Raw genomic sequence first — 21,784 nt, forward strand, 5'->3', positions numbered from 1 at the left:
CTGGTGTCGCCCATTCTACATTCCTACAACACCCAGCGTGCACTGCGCCCCTCCCTCTGAAAGGAACGGCCCAGCGAGAGATGCTGGAGTGAAATATTACCGTTTCCAGTCAAGGACATTGATCGCTGCAGGCAATGGCTCAGAGCGGTAAAGAATCCGAAATAAGACAATTTAATTTACATGACGGCACTCAGCTACGAGATGAGACGAGAATATACCGGGGGATTGTCGGAGGTGGAAGGAATGTAGTTTAGCAAGCTTCCTGGCCTCTGCCAGATGACACATTTTACGCAGTCTAGTAGAGGTTTTCTTCTTCTTCAAAAAAAAAAAACAACAAAAAAACAAAACAAAAAAACGTGAATGTATTTACAGCTAGATGAAGACATGCATATGGGCAGCTTTTCTTTTCTTTTTATATCAAGCCTCTTACATTGATTATGACAGCATGTCGATTGTAGGGATTATTGAAAGCAGGAAATCTAGAATAACCCAATAAGATCAAAGCCCTACTGAGCTGGTATAATAAAATATTTGCAATTTCATAAATCACTCCATAAAGTAGAATTTTCGAAACATTTTCTAAAAAGAATTTCTTCATCCCTGATGGGCACTCCTGCAGTTTTCTACCACTGTCTTTCATGAGAGCAACAATTTGAGATTAGGTTGAAATAAAGGTCAACCACATCACAGCTACAAGTCTGAACAGAGTGAGACAGTGAAAAATAAAGCGTGCTTGCTTGTATGACAGCCTGGATGTCGGAGAGTGTTTACAGGGTAACACGAGACTTTGAGCTCATCAAGCATAATGAGGAGACTGACTTGATTACCCCTCCACCCCTGTGATTGCCTAAAAGCCCCCCCTCTTCTATTCAGGATTCACTGCATTAATGCGTCTTTACAGGGCTGTAAAACACCACTGCAAAAATTTTACTTTCACTTTAGAAATGGAATCTTATCACAACAGATTTACTTAGCATTTTTCTTTCATGATAGAGCTATTGTCATTAAGTTACAAAAACAATTTCACACCGGCATCTTTAAAGTTATATTTAAATTGTTTATATCTTGGCCAGAAAACAAACAGACCCATGTTTAGGGATTTTAAACAGAGACGACTGTGTGTTCCTTCTTCCGCGCTTCACAGTCACCATCCCATATCCTGTGTCAGAGTGCCCTCTGCTGTCCTGGCAAGGACATTGCACCAGGACCACTATGTAGGTTTTGTTTCCATATGCACAGGCGTGACTAAAATAGCATACATATATGTAACAGAAATCTGCTTCCTTTATATGCAAGATATCCAGATTTATGGTGTTGCAAAACTTCTGTCATGTCAACCCCCAAGCATCAAATTTAACTGTAAAACGTGTCCTGAAAGAGGTACTTACTTTCTGTCATACCACATTAAAAGTCCAAGTAAAAACAGTTGTTTATTGGTTTAATTTAGCATATAGTACACTATGTTATTCACACTACTTGCAGCTGTTACAAGGTGTAAAAGGGACTGCAGACAGCACTTAAATCACACTGAATGAGGGGGGAAAAAGTCACCTATAGAGACCCGAGCTATTACTGATTAAGCACTGCAAACAATCACCACATATTCGTATTGTCTTAATGTACAAAAACACATTAAACCAAACACAATTTGACTACATGTGTTTACAAGTTTTTTTCTTCACACTCTGGTTTAAACTTTAAAAAACGGTATCTTATTTCATAGACCAGCAGGTTGTTTTCTATAACATACAAAGTGAACAACCCTAAACTACAAAACTAATACAAACTCTGAGAACTTAAGTATATTTCAAGCAAATGACACATATACGTTGGTAGGTAATATGTTTCAATTTAATACTTAATTTACACGTCTTCTATTGTAATGTGCAAGAGGTTTCATTTTCGATTACATACTTTTCAGACTGCTCAAAAGGCAGAATGAAGCACAATCATGACTACAACAACACATTCACTCTCCTTAGATAACGTCCTTACATAAGGATATTATTATAATCATTCTTTGTCTTTGACAGTATATTGGTCTCCTTAAAGACCTTCAAAAATTGCCGTCGCCGACTATATTTCAAGTCGTCTAGGCGGGGTATTGGGTAAAGTTTTCAACTAGCAATAATCGCGCCTCGGATAAACCTCATAGGCTACGATACTGCCACTGCGCAAAGCTAACGATCACATTGAAACAACGAGTGGATATGTCAAGTCCCCACACCCCTCTGTCATGGTGTTATCCATGGGCGTGGTTTAAAGTACATGAGTTTATATTATACTGTTATAACTACGTATAAACATCATTCATGTTATCCTCAGAAGGGGATGTATATCCTCGGGAATTGTAGAAATGCCTCATACTTAAAAGGGAACGGTAACAAGGACAAAACAAGAAAGACTTTTTAGAAAACACACAAAATAAACCGTGTCATGAAATTTAAAAACGTTAAAAATGATTATTAGATCTTTAGACGTTACTTTTAGGTCGGATCATGCAGTATGGTAATCTACAATATTCGATCCATGCACAAACAATCCGACACTAAAAGTCCCCCGTAACTTTAAATTCAAGGACTGTCAGAAATTATAACCGGGAATGACGTACACCACGGTGCGTCTTTGATTATGCTCCGTAAATCCGTAAGACCTCAGACAAGAAGAAGAATACGTTCTGATAGTGCCTTTTTTAACTTTAAGCAAGTATTACAGGCATTTTTAACCGCCAGGAAAACACACAGAGATAACAGAAGAAACCCCCGTAACTTTAAATTCAAGGACTGTCAGAAGTTATGACCGGAAATGACGTACACCACGGTGCGTCTTTGATTATTCTCCGTAAATCCGTAAGACCTCAGACAAGAAGAATACGTTCTGATAGTGCCTTTTTTAACTTTAAGCAAGTATTACAGGCATTTTAACCGCCAGGAAAACACACAGGGATAACAGGAGAAACTTTAATGTACAAGTGATCACTTCTCATGCGGATGAAATGTGTAGTAGAGCACATGTAAGGAAAATCTTCAAAGTGATATAAATATTAGGTCGGAATTAAGTCAAAATGAAGTGCTACATTCGGAAATGTAAAGAATATAGGACAGTTAACAATAGAGTAACACACAAAAAAATACAGTTTTTGAGACACGTCATTACCACTCCTTACATGAGGAAACGACTATAATCAGATTATGTCTTAAACATTATATTGGTCTCCTTAAAGACCTTCAAAAATTGCCATTGCCGACTATATTTCAAGTCGTCAAGGCGGGAATTGGGTTAAGTTTTCAACTAGCAATAATCGCGCCTCGGATAAACCTCATAGGCTACGATACTGCCACTGCGCAAGCATGAGGAGGAGAGAGCCGGGAAGGGGTGTCACTCAGGTCTACTCACCCCTCTGTTACGGTTGTAAAAAACATGCATATTGTTGCATGACTGCAATGGAAACAAGTTAAGCTATAGTCGGATATTACTTTAACGACTAACGTTTGGTTTGATCTCAGCTAAAGTGTAGCCTACTTATAAAAACTGCTACCTTCAAGCCATTGTTTATGCGAGTTAATGTTACTTAACTGCCGGTTTATATCTTGAATACGTATGTGTCTCAGATGTTCAACATGCCATGTAATTATATTTGGGCAGGTGGGCAAATGTGTTTGATACAGGCAGTGATTTGGGCTGAATTAGATAAAAGATAATTTTTTTCTAAAACTAGGTCTCGCCACAATTACACTTTTATGTCAGCTGTAGCCTGAAAATGTTGTATAAACTCGTATAAAAATACAGCATGACTACAAAGACTTCTAAATAACCCGCTGCATAAAGTACATACCTTTATAAACACAATAAATATTTTCTAGTTATATACGTGAATGAGTGGAAATTCGTAAAGGATAAAACGGTAGTACCTGACGCTGAATAGACCCGAGGCGGCTTTCTAACTAAACAAACCGGAAATTCAGGAACTACTCAAACGCATGATGCTATACATAATTTACAATATATTGAATTTCACAATGATATCAGTCTCCTTAGAGACCGTCAAAAATTGCCATTGCCGACTATATTTCAAGTCGTCAAGGCGGGGTATTGGGTAAAGTTTTCAACTAGCAATAATCGCGCCTCGGATAAACCTCATAGGCTACGATACTGCCACTGCGCAAAGCTGATTTGATTTCCGCTTTGTCAGAGGGAGTGATTTCGCTGCATACGATGTTCAGTTACGGTACTGTAGCTTGAATACAAGAAAATTACACCTTCCCCTGCACACACAATCCCATCCACTATAATAACACACTGATTTACGTAGGTTGCTCATTCTAAGTAAAACTAAATAAAACTGTTACCATGCCGCAAAGCATTATGGGATATATCTACAATAATCTGGTCATAACAGTCAATTCCGCCTCAGTGTACAGCTTTTTGCTAGAGACAAGGTCATTAGACCTTTTAGGTTGTAAAAAAAACATGCATATAGATTGCCAACACAATACAGTGTATATTATAGACTTATCAGCAAATAGGACCGGAAAGAGTACGGTGGCCCTTTTGACCGAGTTTCAAATCGCAAACGCCTGCTCTGGAGGGCTGGGTTAAACGTACACACTCCGGTAGAGTGTTTTGGTGATGAAGGAAAACGGCAGCGACTGTCAGGTAGAAAATCAATGAAATATATAGCGTTAAATAAGAAATATTGTCCAAAGGTACAGCTTCTCATACTTGCTCATTATGGCTCCAACTACCTGCCCCTGGATTACGTTATGTTACTGAAACACCACCAGATGTCAGTATAGACAAGGATAAACTACTTGCTCTACTCTTCAGAGGGCTAACAGTGGTTTTCAAAAGTAGTCAATTGTCCAGACAATACATAAGTAATACAAACTATATAGAATTAAGTCATACGAATCAGTTTATATAGTACCAACGACGAAGTTTTTTAACCTTAAGCCTAAGTCTTACGTCATAATTAACGTTACATGACACAATTTATCATAGTCCAGATACGCTTGAAATTAAAAACAAGATAACGATACAGCCAATATTGACAAAATTACTGTTTGAATGTAGTCTGGTATGTGTTAATACTTCAACATGCCATGCTACCTGACCTTTCTAATATACCTTAGCAGGTACGACATTAAACTGTTCTCACCTGCACGCTGCTGTGGCCTCCGTGAAAAGTTGACGAAGTAAAACATTTAGAAGCGGAAACCTTGAAGTCTTCGAAGTATCATATCCAAACTACAGAGTAATGAATCCATGCAGGTCATAAAGAGGGACAAAACACTACCACCTGTTCCATACTTGTTTAAAAGATGCTCACCAGTGATGCTGGCCTGTTGTGTAACAGAAATGAAAAATGGCCGGACCGGAAATTGATTAAACTACTCTTCTTCTTCTTCTGCTTCTTCTTTTTCGCCTGTTAACTTGTTCTATCTAAGTAATGGATAGCCTTTCAAAATGTTGCCCTAAATGAATCCCCTTTTTGCAGAAGCCCATTTATTTTAAGCACTGGCCCGGGACAATTTTAGACTGTCAACTATGGAACATATAACTTTGAATACATTATTTATTATCCCAGGGAACGCTTTAAAGAGAAACGCTGCTCTGTTAGTGACATGGTTATTCCAATTACTTGGCCTATCATCTGTTAGAGTTGGTCATATTTCTTCTCACTTCAGTAAATAACGAAGAAATAAAGGAAATAATGCAACCATATGTTTCAGAGATGCAAACTACATATGAACACAAGAAAAACCTAGATTGTCAATCGCTGGTTTCAGTCTTGCAAAGGAGTGCACAGAGCTAATACAGTGTATCACCCCAATGAGCACAGATTTGGGTCTGAGACAGTACATTCTTTTAATCATCAATTGATTAACTGTAATGTTTTGATGTAAGTCCTAAGATTATGGATTGAAGATGGGCCCAGTAATAGTAACCTGGGCCAGACTATTCATTAATTTAGCATTAACAAGCCAGATTGATCAACTCTTAAATCTTCTTGGAGCCAGCCCAAGGTTAAAAAATGCTAAATATAGGTATGTATGATACTGCGTGTATTTTGATCAGGTCCTAATCCCCTAGTAATGTTTAGACTGTATGTTCGCAGTATGACACAAGCTGTAATTTCACTGTGTGCATATTAGAAGCCCTTTCACTTGTTGTGGAGCTTCGAAGGATAATGCAGGTGCTTTTGGGTGCTCAGCAGATAAGCATTGGCGTGCCAGGTGTTAAAGCTGCCTGGGCTGACATATTAGACAGGGATTTTCTCATGCCAGAATGTCAGGCCAATGAGGTTCATGAAGGTACGCCTGGATCACTGTCAGGGACAGGTAAGTATTCAGATAAGGGGATTACACCATGTTTGGGCCAAGTAATCTCAAATGAATCCTGCCAGCTTCTGTTTCATCCTCACCTGGGAAGCCGACATTTCTCTTTTTTCAACCCAAGAAACACATTACATGAACAGAGTTCAATTGACAAGATGATCCTTTTTAACCTGACTTAAGAGGCATTTGTGGACACATTGGGTTATGGTCATTCAACAACTGTGACAGCATTAATCTCCTCTAATTCTCTGAGGCACCTGATTACTTTTTTGTATTAGTACTTTCTCCTTTATCACCAGCGCTGCCCAGTGAAGCGTAGTGTGTGGTTTTGTAATCGCCTAGGCCCTTGCCTTAAATGAGATCAGGTTTGGTGGTCCCTCACTGCAAGGCTTAGACTTGACCTGTTGAACAAATAGTACTCTGTGAGAGACGTTGAACCCCCTTTTGGTTGTGGCTTTCCCCCGCTGGTAGGCAGGGAGATGAAAATAGAGTGTAACAGATGGCTTAGCTGTTTCTGCCATTCAGCACAGGCTGCTGGGCAGCCCACATAATACCATGCCATCCAATAGGGGCTCAGTGGGCAGCCCATAGTCTTCAACATGCTGCGAGTTATTTCCTGAACCATCAATCACAGAACTCAAAGAAAAGAGAGGAAAAAAAATCAATGTCATATCATAATCGAGTCACTTTCAAACCTATGTTACACCATGTGGAGCAGCTCACAGCAAGTGAAGTACGACTGTTTTGGTTTGGAAAATGTAAGCTTGTCGGTAAAGTCTGTAGACGATATATGTGCCAACACGGCTGATCCAGCTTAGACCGCATAGTGCAGCTTTCTCTCTATAATCACACTTCTGCAGACCTTGTCCAAGACACACAACCTCTTTGAAATTCTGATGTGACTGACTCAATAGGGATTGGATATGGTTCGCAGTTTGTGTAAAAGCGCACGCATGCAAGCAGGTATGTGTGCGCTGGATGAAACCAGGCCCCTGTGTAATCTGAGCTACATCACATCAGCCTGGTTAAAGACATTTATTGATGCTGAGAGTCCCTCTGTTCCCTCTCAGAGAGGGGCCACCTGGACAATACAGGATGAGCTGAGCAAAGTGTGATTAGATTGTGTTATGAGCACACAGAGGAAAACAATGACATTTTTCTTGGGGAAAGTGACAGCTCAGCCTGTGCAAGGAGACATCTGATAAGAGAAGACAAATGTCGCTCCTGGTGCCTTTTAGTTTCTCCCGAAACTTCAAGGTCAAGCACAGTATTTTAGCTTCACTCCTTAAAGCCACACAGCACTTCTATACGGATATCTGTTATATACCCGACCAGCATCTTCAATCATCAATCTTCTTACTTATATATTGAGTCTTTTTTCTTCCCCAACACACACACACAAACGTAGACACACACAACATGCTTGCAGATTGTTCACACCAACCCCCACACTGCTGCCACCCTGCTATTCCCAGCTTGTGGTTATTCCCACACTGAGTCAGAATGGCACCATAAGCCTGTCTGTCCGTTTTATGCCAAACCTGATGTCTCCTTGTCGCACATGCCTTTGCAAAGGATCTGAGCCCTGCATACAGTAGCCATAGCTCGCTGGCACACACATCTCTCCCTCCCTCCTTCCCTGCCTCCCTCTGTAATTACTTATAGGTCATATTGACAGCTGGAGGCACACTTAGCTAGGTCAAAAAGCCATTCAAATCAAAGTGTTCCTAACGCTTTAAATAACCTTCCCTCTGCCTCCCTGTTGAGTCTTTCTTCACACCTTTATCATTCACCACCACAACAGTTTCCTGTGTCTGTGAACTGCTCCATCTGTTATCTCTGCATCTTCAGGTTTACCACCACAGTATATCTGGCATCCTACACCTGGTGATACATAAAATAACCAGACTGATAGATACTGACAATACTGCTGCATAGCAAGGGCACAACCAAGGGTACAATTGTGAGAATTTGTAGAATAGTGCGATGAATATGAATGCCTCTCGCAGCCAAATGGTAGCAGCGCACGCCAAAATAACTACATCACTGGTTCAATTTCAGCTGGTGACCTTTGTTGCAAATTATATCACATTTCCTCTCTGCCCCCTCACTGTCAAAAAGTCTGAAAAGGAAAAAAAGGGTAAAACTTGGAGGAACAACATAAAAATCTTCAGATTTCTTTCACACTGAACAAATGATTAGATGCATGGAGCCTGAGACTACGACAGCATTTACATCTCCATTGTTGACTCCGGCAAGCTGTTCTTAAATCGAATACAATGATGGTGTATCAGCTGTTGACCAAATGATGTGTGATTAGCGCAACTTCATCTGTTAAAATGTTTTTATGACAGAATTAAAGCTTAAGGGATGCATATGTTGTGCTATCCAAACAAGTAATGCCTCAATACCTTCTATACACTATGTACACCTTTTGCTTTTATAGATAGGACTAGGATTACTTTCTAGGTTGCATAAAGAGGATAGCAACTAAATGCATGCATACACAGGAATCGGGCACAAGTTCATACATCAGCAACTACTAATACAGCATCAGTACAACATAATATATAAGCATCACTGCAGTAAACACAAGTCTAATACCTGTAAATTACATATGTATTTTGTATTGTTTTAATTAGCTTTTAAAAAAATATTTTTCATGTTTTTTAATACTGTTTTGTTGGAAGCTTTTTTTAAGTACCCATATGTAGACCGTATTATCAGCACATGGCTATTGACTTGGTGGTTTATAACAAACAATTATATATTTGAAAGCAAATCTAGTTTGTCAACATCATTGTCTCCTTCTGTGGGAGGCCTTATTAATGATTATACAGTAAATCACAGATGTGGTTATATAAAAGTCTTTATAATAATTGTGAACAAATGCTGTAAGTTATTAAACTATAAAAAATGCCCCTTTAGCTGAGTGCATCCACATTATAGGGGGCCTTGGGGTAGGACGGTAGTTCAGTCTTGGCTTGAGAACTGGAGGGTGGCCGGTTCAAGTCCCGGTATGGACCAAGCGTGGAATTGGGGCTGGTAGCGAGAGAGGTGCCTGCTCCTTTCCTGGGCTCCGTCGAGGTTTCCTTGAGGAAGGCACCGAATGCGGTTAGGGCGCATATCCATCTGCAGCCCCCTCACACTGACATCTCTGCATTAGTGCATGTCCATGGGATCCTGTTTGTGCATGTGTGTATTTGTGGCCTATGTGTGTGTTGCATGTTTGCACTAAAAGAGTGAAAAAATTTAAATTCCCCTCGGGGATTAATAAAGTATCTCTTCTTCTCCTCCTCCTATAGTGTTATAAACCATTTATTAAACAGTACAAGCCTCCACCAACAGAGGGCAGTCTATCCCCATTGCAGGCAGACAGTGAACTATGAACCTTGATTCTGATGCACTACATCATTATGGGCGACTGAAATGCTGTGTCATAAATTAGATTGTATAATGTGCTGATAGTCAAACATTTTACAGGCCGGACCAGCTGAGGGACACTGTATGACTAATGGTTCGGTTTGACACCAGCATGATAACAGATCATCACTATTCAAGCAACATAAAGGCAAGCTGCAGGAAGGTTTAGGGGCATTGATCATAATGTCATCACAGTCGGGCTATGTGGTAGAACAAAGTGAACTTCTATTCCACTTTAGTGAATTTAGAGAGCTTTGACTTGGCCTTTGCTGGCTACCGACATCCCCTGGGCTAGCATGTTCCCAGACTCAGCAGCCTCATTACTCTTTAGACAAACAGGTTTGGACATATTGAACTCAGACCCAAAACAACCTGGCTAGAGCCCGCCACTTTCCACTCTCCCAGCTCTATTTGTGATTGGGAAGTGTTTGTCTCTCTCACTCTATCTCTGGGTGTCTGTTTGCCTGACACTTGTCTGGCTTGGCCTAGTTTCTCCTTGATCTCATCAGTCAACGTGAGGACCTGTGAAGGCCGTCTCCCCCATCTTGCTCTGTGAATCTCTGCCAGCTCTGGGCCTGTGTCAGCAGTTAGGGACTGTCTTACACCCACGCAGTCTCCGGTCTTCGCTCCTGCAGGACCTACCGGGCAAAGGCAGCACACTTTCCCCCCCCAAACAGACTCAGCCTCATTTACATGCCCATAAATCACTCCCAAAACTGACACCCAGCCACACAACATGACGTGACACAGAGCCACAAGTCACCGTGCCAAATTGCAGTGTTATGTGATATTAGGCTCTGAGGCAGAAATAAGCTATTCATATAACCTCTTGGGTGTGGATAGAGCCAATCAAGCTGGAGTAGTACTTACACACACATGGCCCTCATCTAAAATCAGAGCAACTTTTAGCCCCGTGCTGCATGAATGTGTGAATACTTTCCTCTCTAAAAAGATCTAAACATATGGCCGATTCAGAGGTTGATACATATTCATAGGGAGGGCAATGACAGATTGTTGCACTTTCTAAAACTTAGCTTGACGAAAGAGCTTTAAAATTATACATCTTGTGATTAACGATTCAGCAGCCAAGGTACAGAAAGTACACCAATAATATGTGTGATAATGAATACTAATTCAGCTCTTGTAAGGACACAGTCAAATGAGGCTCAGTTAAATATAAATAAATGAGGACTAGCTGCTCTTGAAATATTTTTAAACCGTGCAATATCCCCAAATTCCCCTTTCACTGTAATCTGTGTTTCATTTGCATGAAATAACCAACGTTTTATTATGTTGTATTTAGTTGTTTATGTGACAGGGAAGGTGCAGATAACATCATTACATTCAGATGCTTAAAATATAACAGGAGTGTTGCATCTGATTACACAGTGACGGCTAATTTACAATTATAGTCTCTAGGTGGGTTTTTAGATAATTACACAATTTAAAATGAAAGCACATTTTACACGTATCCACAGGAAAACAAGAGCACAATTTAATTTAAATTCATATTATCATGAAAGCAGACACATTGGAACAAAAAGGTAAAACAACAATGACATCTGTGACAGTACAGTTGGTGTACAACACAGAAAAAGACTTCTTCTGCCACCCTTATGCAATGACTGTGAACGGAAGCTTGCTGTTGATGCTCAAAGGACCAAGAAATGACATTTGGAAAACTCAGCAGCAATGTGTCTTTCCCTCGAGAACAGACAGACCTCCCTGTCAACACTCTCAAAGAACAGGGAACTGTTTCCTTTCAAGAGCAAAGTTTGGCGAAGCTGTCAATAGGGATGTCTGCTCATTATCACAAGAAAACATGGGATTGTTCTGAATAGACAAATGCTGCATGGTATGTTCAAACGCTATTTGATAAAGAGGGGGTGTTGTGCTGTTTTACATTTTAAGACATATTGTTACAATGTTGGATGTCCAGACTAAACATGGGTGAAGTTTCATATCTGTAGGTAAAAGTATGTTGGAGTAATCCCCAGGCTTCTCAGCTCAGTCTGCCGGCTGCTGTGAACGCCACGTTTCAGACCGACTTTTCTACAAGCTGCACTTTGTGACGTCACAAAGGTTTCTGAGAGCTGGCCAATCAGAAGTAAGTGGGCTTCTAAGGGTGGGGTTTCTTAAAGGGACAGAGCTGACTGAGTCGTTTCAGGCAGAGGCTGTATGAGGGCCTGCACAGAGCACCAGTGTGAGTATTTTTTTGACTGTAAATTATGCTAAGCTACTCCACAGGTATCACAGAGTGACATATGAAGCTTGAAATCAACATAATACCCCCTTGTGGTTTCAAAAGCTAAAATTCTGCATTTATTCTTATGACCAGCAGGGGGCGACTGCACAGCTTGCAAAAAGCAGCCTAACTGCTTGAAATCAGTTTATAGTCTTGATTACTAGTTTTAAGTCTTTTTCAAAACAGCATGATGTTCATTTTGTAAAATACGGCCCCATTTAGAGTTAAATTGGCAAGAAAACAAGGTATACTTTAGAGCTTGGCTACCTGTGATTGACAACCAGTAGCCTATATTGAAGTAGCACTGTGTATCTAACCTGTGCATCCAACCTGCCGAACACAAACACAACATGGTGGCAGGTAAAATGCTGATCTGAAAGCTTCAAACACTATGATGATGTCACTGAGTATGACCGTGCACGTCTTTAGGTGTTTATAAGCGAAGACATTTGATATGTAGCAGCAAAAAAAACAAGAATTAGTTCATGAAAGTTAAATACCATTAAGCTGCTTCAGTTACAGGGTCCTTGTAATGTGTATGCTGACTCATTGCCTCACTGTCATGACTTACTGGAACGCTTGAATACAGAAGAGCCATTGTTATTGTTATTGGTAACATTATGCAAGTGTTTTTCCTACAATGTTAAGTAAAAACATTACTAGAAGGAAAAGCTTTATTGTGTTATTTTGGTGGTAAAAATGTCAGCAGCATGTGGGCTATTTATGTAGCCTGCTATTTGCAAACAAAACCCAAACTATGTGTATTCTTGAAACCAAAACAGTACGTTTTTCAAAAGTTATCACAGAGAGGTATGGTAGAGATATTTATGGTATAGCTGGATATGTGTAACTATAATCTAATGGGGTGGGAGCGTTATACTGAAACTAAATTCATAGCCCACTTTTGAACATATCTTTGTGAATATTTCTTGTTTTGCCTGGAGTGACCTGGAACCACCCCTCACACCCCTGTTGGTTCCGGACCATACTTTGGGAACCACAGCGCGCGCGGCGGCTGCTTCCACACCGCTCCTACCGCCCGCGGAAATATTCAGGCGCGTCGGCGAGCAGACGACACAACTTGTTTCGCCCCCCCTTTCCCACACACCCCCTTTTCTTCTTCTACTACTACTACTTGCTCATTGTCTGCACACACAGCGTCTCTCTGCCGGCGGTGAGTGTGGAGCGGGAGGGGGAATCATTCCTTTCCATACCCGGTAGCTACGGCTCTCCTTCAGCGCGCTTCTCTCTCCCTCCCTCCCTCTCTTCCTCTCGTTTCCTCTCCTCCCTCCGTACAACATCCCGCTTTTCAAACGCGATGACAGTCGAAGCGAGCGCGTGAGCGGATCCCACAGGTGTGTTGCTACCAACCAAGAGTCGCCGAGTGGAGACTCACCCCCATCACACACACCTGGAAATTACCATGTGACTCGGCACCTGGGCGTGGAGAAAGTCCCCGGTATTGAAACCAGAGACTCTTTTGTTGAGGAGTTGCCCCGTTCGCCTTTCAACAGGAATTGACAAGTCGGTCAACCTAGCAGCGCGTGTTTTCCACGGAATAGTGCCTTCCAGAAACCTCCTCACATCAAAGGACGCGCGAGGAGAGTGTAAAATGTGAACTTGCTTACGGACTTCTTTCTTTTTTAATGTATTATTTCACCAAGGGGACGGAGTTCTTCAATATCTGGACTGTTCGTGTTCGTGCAACTACTCTCTTCGCTCTCTTTTCCTTCAAGGTGAGTTCCGGGAAGGCTGGTGTATCCCGTCAAAGTGGGGCTGGGACTATTTTTGTGTCAGCGTACAACCATTGTATCAATTTCAAACCCTTGCACACGTGAATACCAAGTTTTGATAGCATATTACACGCCCTAACGATATAGCCTCTAAAAATACCCGTGCTTTTTACTCGTAACTGTCTTTATCGTTTTTATAGCGTGACATTCCGAGGTAGTGTATCACGCGAGACGTCCATAAAGATATACTGCTAACAACGATGCTCTATGAACAGCCAAATAATTATAAAATGCTTTGGGAAGACTGTAGCTTTCCTAAAAAAGATTGTATAATATCTACATCTGTGTTATTGTACAGGAATCATGCGCTTATTAGTTGTAGTTATGTCTGGCTGCAAAGTTGTTCAACTGTTAAACTCAACAGCTGTGTGTTTGGAGCTAAATAACTCCCTGCAGACTCCATAAAACCATGCATTTCATCTCACGAGCATTGAAGCCACAGCATCTGCCCAGTCACCTCACAAGGAGCCGTCTGTCCCTACATACAGAGGCAATTTCAGTGAGGGATTATCATGTGAACTGTGTTCCTCACCTCTGGACAGTGGGCTGTACATCAGCAGCTGAGGGGACAGCAGTAGCAGTGAGCATTGCGTCTTGTTTGTTTTTTTTCTTCTTCCTTTTTTCTTGTCTCTCTTTGGAGAACAAGGAGACAGAAGCACTATTCATGTCCCTGTTGAATCTCCTGTGCAGTTCTGTCAGTCTGTATCTCTCTGTCCCTGGCGCGGCCCTCAACAGACTCACTGTACTGCCTTGTTGTCTTTCTAAATCGTCCTTTTATGCACGTCTTCCGCCCCTCTGCACAGACCTACTGTACAGAGGATGCTTCATCTCCTGGGGATTATACCTATTAAATGACATTACACAAGCAGTCTCATAGTGGGAATGGATTAGTGCGGGCAGGGGGGCATGTGGAGGCAGGAAAGGAGGCTGCTGGTGGTAAGAGTGGTGGTTGGAAGGGGGTTAGAGCAGGGGGTCAGCCTCCGGGCTCCTGACTGAGCAGGGTGGCTCTCCAATACATGCCATCTGCTCACATGGACGCACACAAGCAATAGAAAAAGCAAGCTGCTTACTTCTCTCTTTTCCCATCATCCCTCTCTTTTTCTTTCACTTTCTCTCTGCCCCACAATGCTTCATTCAGGGTTTATCTCTTCCACTTTGAATAAATAGAGACACCTTATCTACGCACACGAGAGTGGTGATAAATGTTTTCTCTGGCTCCCCGCAAGGGTGAAGAAGACAACCGTGCAACACTTCTTCATCATAGATGCTCTTTTCAGAACAAATGAAAAGCAGACATTTCTCATTCAGGTCATGGTAGTGTTTCAGGATTCTGCAAAACAACCCAAAAAGGCGGATGCAAACTCCTACCCCGTAATAGAAGGGAAACAGAAAAAACAAACAAAACAGGCATTTCCATGAGTCGCTCTGTTTTTCTCTTTTTTTGGTAATAGACCGCTGGCGCTGGAAATGCAACTTTGTGGTGAGATCCACTCCGGGTATTTTTGGATCCAGTAAAATAGCCTCTGACCAACTGAGAAACTGGAGGTAGTGGGCACTCCGCTGTTAAGCTCCAACATGTTTTGGGTGAGCTAAAGTTCATCCCGTCCTTTTTACTGTAACACAGTTTTCTCTGATAGTCTAAACCATGCCGTCTCCTGGAGGCACGCGCTGCATTTCAGAGAGCGCAGCAATATTTTTGAGGTCAAATGAATTTGAACTCATCCCCAGTCTCTTTTGTTTCCTTTGCATTGGATTACTGACTTCTGTCATTTTCATTTTGAAAATAAAACCATAATCCTTGTAAGCAACAAGCAATCCCCTGCCTCCTGTCTGCTGCCTACAAACAACAAAAACGGCAAACACAAAAAAAAGATACATGAATAGTGCATACAGGTTCATTCACTGCAAGTGGCTCATTTAAATGAGCTGTTAATCTCCTTTTTTCTCGTCCTTACTAAAAACAGGATGTAACCAAAATCATTTTCATAATACAGAGTCTGTAGACCTATTTTTGCTGAAAAGGAGGCGACTGTTCTGACTGTTTGATCAGCATTTTCTTCTGTAGAATGGACTTTGTAAACTCACTGGTGCCAAAATAGGTGTGGCGCACATGAGAAAGACCCATATGCATTACCTTCCTCCTCTGTCTTATCTTAAGTACACATGGACTTCAGGAGCATGTGGACAGATGCGTGAAGGGCGTGTCACTGAGCTTGGTATTAGACTGCTGAAGAATCTGGGGAATAGAGATTTCCTTCAGATTGGGGATTGGCTTGTCTTTTCATGTCTGAGGATTATCCTATGATGAAGGGACGTCATGCTGAGGTGGATTTCTGATCTTATCTCCGCCGGGGTTTGCGGCTGCCACCCTTGCCCTTGGACTCCTTTGGCCTAAATTAAACTCTAAACAGCTTCCCTTTCCTTACCCCGCCCTCCTTACCACTTGGTCACAAGTGGCTTGTTTGTACTCCACACACCAAACCCTTGCCACCCATGCCACTCAACACTTCTCACCCTCCTATGTGCTTGTGATCAGAGATAACAGAGTTGATGTTTGACAGACCTTGGAGGTGTGATCAAGCTTATTCCCATGCCTTTTCCCCCCAGCAGCAGGCTATGAGGAAGGGCTCTGTGAAAGAAGATAGCAGCCTGGCGCTGCTCTGCACCCCCTGCCAACTCATACAGCTTTAAGTTCACAGAAACCCAGAGTTTAATCTGGTCTGTCTGCAGCCTCCCAAGCCAAGCACTTAAGACTCCAGCAAGTTCAGCCCAGCAGGGTGTACTTTTACCTCTAGAGCAACCTTCACAGCTTCTCAACCCACACTGTCTTTCGCCCCATTTCCATGACAGACCTCACCATGCATTTAAACCATGCATTCTCTTCTATGCCACTACGGACTAGAGCTGCCCCTCAATAGAGAAGATTAAGTGAGTTATTTTGTCGTATCTCTGTTTTGTTTTTTTAGCTGTGCCATTGTAGGAGCAGGAGCAACATCATGGTAGACTGGAACCTAACCCTGCTTGGACGGAGACGGGAGGAATTTGTAGTTGAGATGACAATGAGTCACAGAACTTACCGACGGAGCATAGCATCATGCCGGAAAGGGGGCAGAGATTAGCGTGTCAACACGGGTTTTTGTGTTCCCATCAATACACAGGTCTACTGCAGAGTCATTTGACCCTGAATGCCTATTGTAGCCTTTCCCACTAAGCAAAAAAGCCGGGTGTTAGCGGGTGTTAGTGGGGTTTTTTGACTAGTGGAAAAGAAGTGTGTGGTGTAAGTTGTGAAATGTCAGAGTCATGTAGGCTCATGTTGGAGTTTGGTGTGTGATGAGTTGAAAAAAAGGTGAACAACATTCAAAGCTTCGAGGTGAACGAACGAAATCCAATTCGACTGACAAAGTTCTGGGTTGGGTACAGCCTTACTGCTGACTCGTATTGTTTTACCCCACTGCTGCCCACGCTGCTTTCCTTCTGTCCTCACCTCTACCTTTATCCTGCATGGCTTCTCCCTAAACTCTCCGTTCTTGGAGCATGACTAAGAGGAGCATGATGAATATTGTAAACATGCTCACCCTCCTGAAAGAGATAAATGATTCACGTGGGAAGGGAGCTGCCTTAATTGCTCGGTTGAGAGGTTGTGGGCAGGATGTTCTGCTGGAGAACTGAGAGATCCTAATATTTTAACAAAAAGAAGAAGAGTCGGTTGACGTGATGGGAGGTTTAGAGAGGTAGGTGGCTACTTGAAAAAAGTTCTCCCAGAGGAAAACACAATCTGCGTTGCTTTTCAAAAGGCACTTTGGGTGGTGTTGGCTGTCAGCAGCCTTGAGGTTGCATATCTGAGGACTGAACGGCAGTGATGGATACACAATACAGACATCTGCCTCACTCTACACTCACCGACTTCCCCATGGCAGCTGAACTGACAGGCTGACACAGACACAGAGTATCGCCGAGGCTTTTTGATGCTACCTGCTCACTGGAGGCATGTCAACCAGCTCATCCCATTCAGGCCACTGGCAAACGTTCACACCCAGCAGCCAGGCATTTTAGCCCGACAGAAGAAGGTATCTGAAAACTTATCAGCAGCGATGAGAGTGAGGGGTCACCTTGATTTCTATCCTGGGAAATCTTAGTCAGACACTTTCTTCTCAAGGCTTGTATTGGCAGGAGAAAAAAGAGCAGAAAGCTGATTATTTTTTTGCTTTGGTAATTGAGTCTGGCACGTACTGCTATCAAAATGCTATCCATTTAAACACTTCAGAGGGAAGTTGCTGGTGCCTGCTTCAATCACTGTAATGCGATGGGCGATGTTTAGTCCAGCTCGCTTGCTTTATGATGAAAAGGCGACTCACAGATCTCTCAGACTTTGACATATTGAAGATGAGTCGCGATTCATTTCTGTGCAAATTGAGCGTGCCTGTGCAGGATTTGGCGACTCGCTGATACGTCTCTTTTCTCAGCGAGATTTGGGTTTGAATGGGCTTAGGCTTACAGTAGCGGAGGAATAATGGAAACTGTGTAGAGCCACTTGTTCCACCTGTAATGTTTTTTCACTTTGTTCATAACTGAAAGTGGCTCCTTGTTGAGTGCCATTTAATCCTAACTAAGGCGCCAGAGGGTCCAATTCATTTTTATCTGCGTGAGTCATTTCACAGTTAATCCTCAAACTGACCAATTTACTCCTGCCAAGATCATTTTAATTATCACCCCTGCTTTACGGCTAATATGACGTCCAGCTGGTTTATGTTAATCGGTAGTTGCCGTCAAGTATTGGCCCTCCTCTTTTTTTTTTTTTTTTTTTTGCTGCACACTGGGCGATTAATTATGAACCGTATGTGATCCTCAGCCAGGACTGGTGGGTGACAGATGCATGAAGGGTCAGTGCACTGGCGGCAGCTGGAGATGAAGGTCACACCAACCTGAGATAGCAAAGGGGGAAGATAGTGTGGCAAGCAGAGGAAGACGTGGAGGGATGGTTTGTGTGAGTGTAACCTGATGAGGGAGATGAATGATCCTCGTGGATCCAGGAAGTAACTCCCTTGGAGTATGACTCAGAGCAACCTTATTATATATGGATGGTGCTGTAAAAAATGTGTCAGCCACATGATCTCTTTTGTTGGCATGAAGATCTAATTGGAAAAATATTAAAATTGATATGTTTACTATTGGAATTTCCATATTTTTAACATCTATTTAGGTGCTGTATTTTTTACATGTATACTTAAAGCTCTTGTGAGGAGTTTTTTGCTGGTTATGAAACAGACAGCTTAATTCTGATTACTCTATATGACCTACAAAAGCAAACCAGATCATCAGCGACAAGATTGATTATTTCTGTATAGTTATTTTTAATGCCTAAAACCGCTGGCGGGGGGTAGGTGTCAGACGAAGCTATTAACTGCACGCTGCCTTTGTTTATTTTTTCCAGGGCAAAAATTTAAAGTGAGTGATACATATGACTGTTAAAGAAAGCAGATTTTTCTGTCAAAAACCACAACTTAAGCATGTACAGGACAAAATCAGCAAAGAGATGAGAGGTACAGCTTTGTCCACAGGGGGCGCCAAAATCAACACAAACTGAAAATTCCTCACAGGAGCTTCAAAAAGGATGACCTGTAGGGGTGAGCGATATGGCCTTAAAATTATCTCACAATATTTCACAACATTTTGCGATAGCGATATTCATGACGATATGTTTTGTATGTGATTTCAGGCAGCAGCATTTATTCATGCTAACTGACAATTTCCCGTCTTTTCCAATGAACTTATGTAATATTAACTACTCGGGCTGGGCGATATGGCAAAAAACAAGTCAATTAGATGGAAGATCTGCAAGACAAATAAAGAAGAAAAGCAATCTGTAGGCTATATAAAGGTAATTAATTGATTTGTTCATTCATTGAGCCCATAAACGTCTGCGTGGCGTATTGGGAAAACTTTTAATGCTTACTGTGCAGGCGTCACGTGGCTAGCACCAATGTTTTCCGGCGTTTTCTGAAGCAGCGCATAATGACGATGACTGCTCTCTGTGCAGTAAAATGCAATTGCTCTTGTCTTTAATTCTTTTGTAAATATCTATCAAACACTGAAGTCCGCTTTCCGCCAAACGCGCTCCCTGCTCTCAGCTGAGTGCCCCCCGCCTCTCCACACTTACTCACTCTGCGCATGCTGGGGTGGGGTTTACACGGACAGACGGGCATCTCTCATGCTCGTATTGATTTAAAGCAGGCGAGTGCTTCTAAAATGAACAGGAAAAAGGAATACGCAACTTGTTAGCCGTAAATGTTTTATTGGAGGTCTGACTTCTTATAGCAAAACCACCTCCACAAGACTGAAGTAGTGCCCTTCCTGGGAATTATATCCTTGTGACGTGAATGCTGTAGGCTGCATGCTCGAGTATGCAAATACGCCAACTCATCATTGCGCTGCTACATCTTTGCTATCATGATATGACACTATACTGGTATAATCTGAATGATATGATAAGGCACAGCCCTAATGACCTGCCTGTATTTGTGCGTTGGAGTTCTTGACTTACATTTTTAAAAATGGCGTTGATTCATTTAGAGTTTTGTAAAATGTCAATTTAGATTTTTGGGTTTTTACATTTGAATTTGACCGTTGAAATTGCCTTGTGGGGGGGGGGGGAAGCCCTCGTTATGAAGATGTGTGCACTAAAATAGCAAAAGCACCATTAGATCTTGAGGAAACATATGTTGTCCTTATTAAATCTGGCATCTACTGAAATCTGTTGGCAGCTGTAAGTGGACGTGGAGATGCAGCACTGCTGGAGGTTGGGTGTCTGTCTCTTGGTTGTCCGTTTCAATCTATTAGAAGACGGCGCGTTTCTGCGGAGGAAAGATGAGATGTTTTTTACACGTACCTGCGCTTGTCAGTTTGAACCCTCCAGGCTTCTTTTATTACTCGATTGCTGGTTTTCATTATGTTTATAAAATTGAAATGTAATGCAGAAGAAATGAAATGAAGCTGTACAGCTAAACGTTTGTCTTTCTCTCTCAGCTACACGTGACCAAAACACGCAGCTATACATCTACAACAATGTCTGGATATAAATTCACAATCTTTATCATCACGCTGGGATAATACCCTCTATAGGCAAGGTTGTCTGCCTTTATCACAGTTGGTAATGAAATAGTATTATAAAAATGAAATCATTACTTTGTCAGTATCATGTCCTTGTCACTGTTAAATGAGGATGGTATTGTGGCCTTTCAGTCGCCCATGATCCAAGAGGGACCTATTAAAATCTGTTCATACAGCAATTGTTAAAGTTACTGAGGTTCTAGTTAAATGCCACTGGCTCGGTTGCTTCTCATCTGTAAACTGACAGACCGTTATACTGTGGCAGCAGCAATAATACCGCCAGAGATACGACTCTAACCTTAGAGACTGACATTCTGCAGTGACCGCTGGTCGCTAAAACTTGTGCTTTCTAATGTCAGAGGTTGGATTTTCAAAGGCAGTAGCATGTTTTTTTTTAGATAAGTTGATGGTTTTTTATTGGTCCCGATGGGAGGATTAGTTGACCGGTGCAGCAGCGGCGGCAGTGAGCAGGGAAAAATGTGTAATATAAAAGAACAACAAATAAAATCTGCAATAAATAAAAGAGAAATAGGCAGAAACTGCAGAAGTATAATACAACTCTGAAAATAATACAGCCTAGGGGTTAGCTTTGTCACATTTTGTTGTATTCTCTTTTGGAGGGCAGGCTCATGTAGGGCATTAGTATGAGTCACACCTTTACCTTGGCAATGACCCTGTTGAGTTGGGGCACCGTGGCAGGCAGACAGACCCGTAGCAGTGTACACCTCTCCAGCTTGGTTGGATCTGCAGGAATGTTAGCTATGCCTGATCAGCCAACCATGAAGCAGCTTGGAAGCACCCAATGCCCTTGTGTTTATAACTTCCTGTTTTTGTTAATGTGTCCAACTCTGAATATACTTCCTAGTTCCCTTTCATCA

The 21,784-nt window shown here is 42.0% G+C and overlaps 1 protein-coding gene and 3 non-coding genes across 4 annotated transcripts in view; 1 reads left to right on the forward strand and 3 right to left on the reverse strand.

Annotated features, from left to right (window-relative positions):
• Positions 1-2,041: 2,041 nt before the first annotated feature.
• On the reverse strand, positions 2,042-2,182 carry LOC138613996 (U4 spliceosomal RNA). The gene has a single exon (XR_011310109.1). It is a non-coding gene; the product is annotated as a U4 spliceosomal RNA (small nuclear RNA).
• A 1,030-nt stretch (positions 2,183-3,212) lies between these two features.
• LOC138613994 (U4 spliceosomal RNA) lies at positions 3,213-3,352 on the reverse strand. Its single transcript, XR_011310107.1, has one exon. It is a non-coding gene; the product is annotated as a U4 spliceosomal RNA (small nuclear RNA).
• Positions 3,353-4,029: 677 nt separating this feature from the next.
• Positions 4,030-4,170, reverse strand: LOC138613993 (U4 spliceosomal RNA). The gene has a single exon (XR_011310106.1). It is a non-coding gene; the product is annotated as a U4 spliceosomal RNA (small nuclear RNA).
• A 9,084-nt stretch (positions 4,171-13,254) lies between these two features.
• plxnb2b (plexin b2b) overlaps positions 13,255-21,784 on the forward strand; it is a 138,715-nt gene continuing 130,185 nt past the window's right edge. The window contains exon 1 of the mRNA XM_069685643.1: positions 13,255-13,742. The gene's annotated coding sequence lies outside the window, so the exon portion shown is untranslated. The remainder of the gene's footprint in view (positions 13,743-21,784) is intronic.

The sequence above is a fragment of the Semicossyphus pulcher genome, unplaced genomic scaffold, assembly GCF_022749685.1.
Source record: "Semicossyphus pulcher isolate SPU_LCO1_2020_fin unplaced genomic scaffold, fSemPul1.0.p SCAF_8, whole genome shotgun sequence".
NCBI classification, from domain to species: Eukaryota; Metazoa; Chordata; class Actinopteri; order Labriformes; family Labridae; genus Semicossyphus; species Semicossyphus pulcher.